This window comes from Phyllostomus discolor, chromosome 2 (genome assembly GCF_004126475.2).
Source record: "Phyllostomus discolor isolate MPI-MPIP mPhyDis1 chromosome 2, mPhyDis1.pri.v3, whole genome shotgun sequence".
Taxonomy (NCBI): Eukaryota; Metazoa; Chordata; class Mammalia; order Chiroptera; family Phyllostomidae; genus Phyllostomus; species Phyllostomus discolor.
The window spans coordinates 152,103,445-152,109,240 of NC_040904.2; the positions used below are offsets into that span (position 1 = coordinate 152,103,445).

The 5,796-nt window shown below is 38.6% G+C and overlaps 1 long non-coding RNA gene across 1 annotated transcript; it reads left to right on the forward strand.

Moving 5' to 3' along the window:
- Positions 1-4,487: 4,487 nt before the first annotated feature.
- Positions 4,488-5,466, forward strand: LOC118499029. The gene is made up of 2 exons (XR_004901528.1): positions 4,488-4,635; positions 4,801-5,466. It is a non-coding gene; the product is annotated as an uncharacterized LOC118499029 (long non-coding RNA).
- The last annotated feature ends 330 nt before the right edge of the window (positions 5,467-5,796 follow it).

Below are 5,796 nucleotides of genomic sequence, written 5' to 3' on the forward strand. Positions count from 1 at the left end.
GTTGTGCTCCCAAACAAGTTTAGGTTAGTTTGTGTTTTGACATCAAGTTAATTAGTTTTCAGAAATTTTAATATCTTGGAATTATGGTTAATGAATGGATTGTTGCTATGGTTGTAAACATTTATAAATATAAAGATATGTCCACAATTTATTATAATGTTAGGTGAAAAGCAAAATTTATTCCATGTTTTCCAAATATTGATTTAGGATTCTGGAGGATTTATGACCAGCTAGTACTACTTAACACACTTACAGAATTTGTCAGTCCCTAATATTGAAATAGATAATGCATTCAAACAACATGTGATCTATGCAAGATTCATATGTTCTATTTACATATTTTAGATTTTTATTCAGACATCCAAATTGTGATTACTACAATTTAAAATAGCTTCTCATAAAGGTACATTGGAACGTTGGAGTTGCTTGACATGATAATGAAGAAGATGTATTTCTTTGATTGATACTGAACTACAGGGCAATGACCTATAAGTTTTCTTCAGGGCTTCTGGCCAAAAAAGTTTAGTTTAATGTCTCCATGGAGGTAAAGTCAAGGACACTGGTTTACAAACTGCCATGGGGGCTGTAAAGAAATGATGATGATGATGATGGTGACAATAATGATACATTTGATTGTAAGCCTAGAAGGTGTGGTTATTGTGAGCACACTTAACTATGGGCAAGCACTGTCATTTTCTGTCTAAATAATTATTTTCTCGGCCTGGAAAGCTGTACGAAATTAGTTTACAATATCTAAAATGTTGGTGATGTCATTATTATTCTTCACTAAATAGCTTAGATCTAATTTATTCAGAGGTTTTGGGATAAGATTCAGCATCTTGAATCAAATCCAGTTGTAAATCAGTAATAAGTGAAAGAAGCACCACTCGTTTCTTATAATTCTTAGATTTTCCTTTCCACAGGGAAAGCCTTGGGGAAAGAGAAGTCATTTTAGACATTTTCTGTCTAATGAAACCACGTATAACATGCACCTAAATTGGACTTTATGTCCACGTTTACATCTATCTTATTTTGCCACATATCATGCAATTTCTCTCTCTAATCACCCGTGATGGTTTGTAAAACTTGATACGTCGGGTAGGGTTTTATTTTTCTTCATTGCACATGCTATTCAAAGGTCTCAAAATCAGCGTTCTTACCAGAACTGTCTATTCTGACTTTTGAGATCCCCTTGTGTCAGGAATCAGTGCAGACATTCATTTCCATTCCTTCCATTTTGATATTCATGACAAACCCATTACATGCACTGAAATCTAAAATATTTATGTGCAGACAACACTGTATCTCTAATTACTGCAAATGAGTCTCCTTGTCTCTTTCATGGTATCTCCTCAGAGGGGGGATGTGTGAAGAGCTGTGATAATCATTTTTTCCAGCTCCTTTAAAATCTTCTTAAAAATGTTCTTCACACCACCTACCCAACAGCAAATGCACTTAACATTCCCTGTTGCCTCTGCCTCACTGGTGTGTCGTGTGAAGGCTGCTTGGCCTGACCCCTGGGCTTACAGCACTCGTATGACCTGTGGGCCACAGCTGGGGCCCTGCAGAGGCCCTCGACAGGAATGTCAGCAGCTAAGAGGTGAACAGCCAAAACTGCATTCCCTTATGCATTTTTACCAATTTTGCTTTCTTTTATGCTCTTAAGTTCAGTGGACTAAGAAGACATAGGGAAGTTTTGACTTAATATAGTGTTCCTTGCCAAATTTCCCCCAGCTAACTCTAACCCCAAAACAAAAAACCCAAATGGAAGCACAACCCACATTTTTAGGCTATTAAATATAATAACTGATTTCTTTAAGCCTTGGTCATATAAGCCTGTATTTCTTTTCACTGTCAATCTATAATTAATCACATTATAGAATAAGAAATCATAGAGAAATGGAATGTACTAATTAAGAGTAATTATACTTTATCATTTCAAGGTATAAGCCCCAAACCATCCACAATGCAGCTCAAGTTAAAAACTCAGTGGGAGGTTTCTGTTTTAAAAGTCTGATTATTGATTATAACAATGTTACTATAAGAGATATTTAGACTTCCTTAAGTAGTTTTTTTGTCAAAAAAAAATGACTGTTCTGTAACAGTTGGTGCCATCAGCACCCAATAAAAGATGACTCTTTATTCTTTAAATTTGATCATATACTCAGTACTGTGAAGTAAACCCAGAAGGAATGGTGTGTGTGTGCAGACCATAAGAGCACTTTGAGATAGGGAAGACCTGGAATGGAGATCGGCAGTGCCTCCATCCATGCCAGCATCTCACCTGATCACCCTCCACGGGATTTATCTCTATGTGTCAGCCTGGGAAGAAGATGCAGCTCCTTCATCGGTGTACCATCTACTGTCCTCCTTTCTTTCCCATCGGGAGCCCACGATTTTCTCTAGAACTTTAGAAACAATGAGACAGCCAGCCCAGAGTCTAAACTAATAGGAATGTAACACTAAAGTCTTCTGAATAGCCACCCGTTTAAAGGAACAAAAACAAAAATCATCTAAATGAATGGCTAACGCAAGGAACTAGACCTATTGTGAGATTATTTGTCTTAAATTTCAAAGTCCTCTTTGTATCTCCCACTTGTGATAAGTTCATAAATGGTATTACTTGAATTAGCTATGCTTTGAGTTTCCTCTGCAAACAAGAACATTTGGTGTTCTTTTACTTTCTCCCACATAGAAAATTGGAAGCTTCCACCTGTTACCTTAAAAATAAAATTAGGTCATCCATCCTCTCATTAAAACCTAAACGGAACCAGGATTGTTATTTTAAGGCAAAAAAAATGTTGCAATAGTTACATCAATACAAAACAGGTATATTTAACCTGCAACTCCTAGAGAAATAAAGTACCTGCAAGGAGCCCCTCTCTCTGCCAAGCACGCTTCAGAACAGCAATGAGGGTTCAGGAAGGTGATCTTTAAGTAACGATATGAACTGCCCCTCAGGTGCCACCTTCTCAGTAGGCTGGAGCATTCCCTACTGAGCATTGCCAGACAGCTCTGGGTACTGGTATCTATTTATCCTCAATCCATTGGAAAATACATCTGTCCCTTGCTTCCAATGTACAACATAGGAAATAATGTACTTTACAAACCTGTATTTTCAGACACAGATTTATGTGACAGATAGGCTAGGACAATGAACTTTGTTCTACTTACAGATGTAACCCAAGCACCTAGAACAGTGCCTGGAACATAGAGGATATTCAGTGAGTGAATGAACAGGAGGACCTTCAAGGTCATAGAAGACCAACCCAGTGAAGAGGGATTTCCATGAGCTCTAATCTATCATTTCTAGCTTTCCAGGCTTGTTTCTGATCTGTCCCTCTCTCCCCACAGAAGAAAAAACAGAATTTTTCATGGGTATAGGTCTAGTGGAATTGCTTGTTCACAGGGCATATGCATAATTACCACACTGCACTGTGATCATTTACTTCATCTTCTCCAGGGCTGATGTATTATCCCCTAGGCATTGTAGACACATACATGCACACATAACATGAAACATAGAAACCTTTTAGATTGAAGGAAATGTTTGAATATATAATGTTGAAATACAAAAATTTTGCCTTTATACCAACTGTTATAAAATGCCACTTTTAATATTGCTTAGAGGAGGAAGAGGCCCATGAAGGCAAAAATGATGAGGACCCATGCAAGTCATTCTACTGACCCCATCTCCATTAGGTCAGGAGCTCATTGTGCTTCATGAGAATCACAATTTTTTTTGTCTTTGTAAACTTGCAACCTAGCACAAGATATGGAAAGCATTTGGTGTTTAATATATGTTTGAGGAATGACTAAAATAAATTTAATAAATATGCATTCTTAGTGGATGTCAGACAGAAGAAAGATATTAGACATCAACATGACTTAAACGCAGTAAAAGGAAGCAGAGAGGAAAGGGCTGATAAAAGAAGTTGACAAGAGAAAGTCATTTTTTTTTAGAAATGAGTTGGCAATAGTGGGTGAGAATGCTTTGAGGAGGCCTAGGAAGTGCGAGGCTGAAGTCCTAAAGAGTACCTGGGGGAGCTTGTGTAACACGTGGGTGCTGAGTCCATATTTGGCAGGTGATGATGTATTTTCTGGCAGACTGATGAATAATGACAATTGAGTGTGAGAAGTGCTCTTAAGAGTTGCTCTAATCCAACTTCTCATTTTACAGATGAGAAGAGTAAAGCCTATTAAATTATTGGGAAGTTAGAAGCTAATCTTCATGCTCTTTCCACTGCTCTCCCACCTCTGACAGTGATCGGAATTGTATTTGCAAGGCAGGCTGGTGTGATGAACAACAAACATGACATTCATGTGTGCTTGTTATATGTGTGTCTAATACACATAAGGCAAGCAATTCCACATGTAGCATAATAGGAGAGTCATTTTCAGAAATCTTAATAGAGCTATAAGACTATTTTCAGATCACAGAATAAGATGCTTTAATCTTTATTTCTGTCAACCCTACTGCAACTTGGGATCACTATCATCCCAAGTAGGGAGACTGACTTGATGTTATGAATTTGGTCAAACCACTAAAAGTGCAGGGAGCCAAATCTGCCTAAAGTGAAATCAGAACCCCGAAGTCTCTCTCCATTTGACTGTCAACAGCACAAGAGGAAGACGGTGAGGTTATAAACAAAGACACTCTCACGCTACTAAGCAGAGGAACAATTTGAAGGTCATTACAGTTGTGGGTCATTTGCACCACAATCAGTAGGCTGAGTCCACTCTGATTATAAAAATGTCCTGGTTCTTTAGGGTCCTTATGAGGCTTTCTTTCATTCCTAGGTGACAGCTGGGAAACTGCATCCAAATGTCTGACCCAAGATTCTTAAGTCACTTGATAAATGACTGAGGAGGAATTCTGCATGAATTGCTGACTAGAGTATGGAGATGCAAGGATGGCATTTGAAGTCTGTCTCAAAGAGCTAATGGGGCAGTTGAAGGGCCACCCCAGAAGGAGCCAGGAGTGATGTTATGATCATGATCCTGGTGTTCAGGATGACCTGGCTCCATTCTGCCTCTAGAACATTCTTTTATGAGTAAACATTTGGCAGGTTTTAGAACCACATCCATTTCCCACATGTGAGCCAGAAGTGAGGGAGCTGGAGTGGAAGGGAATTAAGGCAGGGAGAGGTAGGGGTGAGGATGGGGGATGGGGAAGACATTACAATCTGAGAAGTTCTTAAGGACATTCCAGGTCAGTAGAACCCATGAAAGGAACTAAACTTTGTTCTTCTGAATCTGAAATTAGCTTCATTGTGCAATTTACCAGACAAGAGAGCTGTCTGATTAGTACATTGAGCATCCTAACAGAATTAACTGACCAGTGGGCTACTCCTTTTCATATATAGTTATCACCACATACATATGAGGTAGGAATGAAACCCTTATTGCTATCTCTAGTTTGGAAACTTTAAGTCACTCTTCAATAAACTAACTCCTACTCCAGGATCTTAGAAGGCAGACCCATTTCTATTAATTATTAAGGTTCTAAATTTCCACAAACCCTCTTCCCCATCAAATTTATGCACTATGAGGTTAATTTTCCTAAAATGCCAATTTCAGTGTGTCATTTCCACAGCCCAAAATTTCAATGGCTTCCCGTGGCCAAAAGAAAAGGGGACTCAATCTACCATTTCAACCAGCCCACACACTGCTCCACCACAAAAGCATGCTATGAGATCTACTCAGGAACTTCACAGCATGTCATGCACACTGTCATCTTCACATCTTGCTTATACTGTTATTAACCTGATGAAAACCCACCTGCTCTCTCTGCCT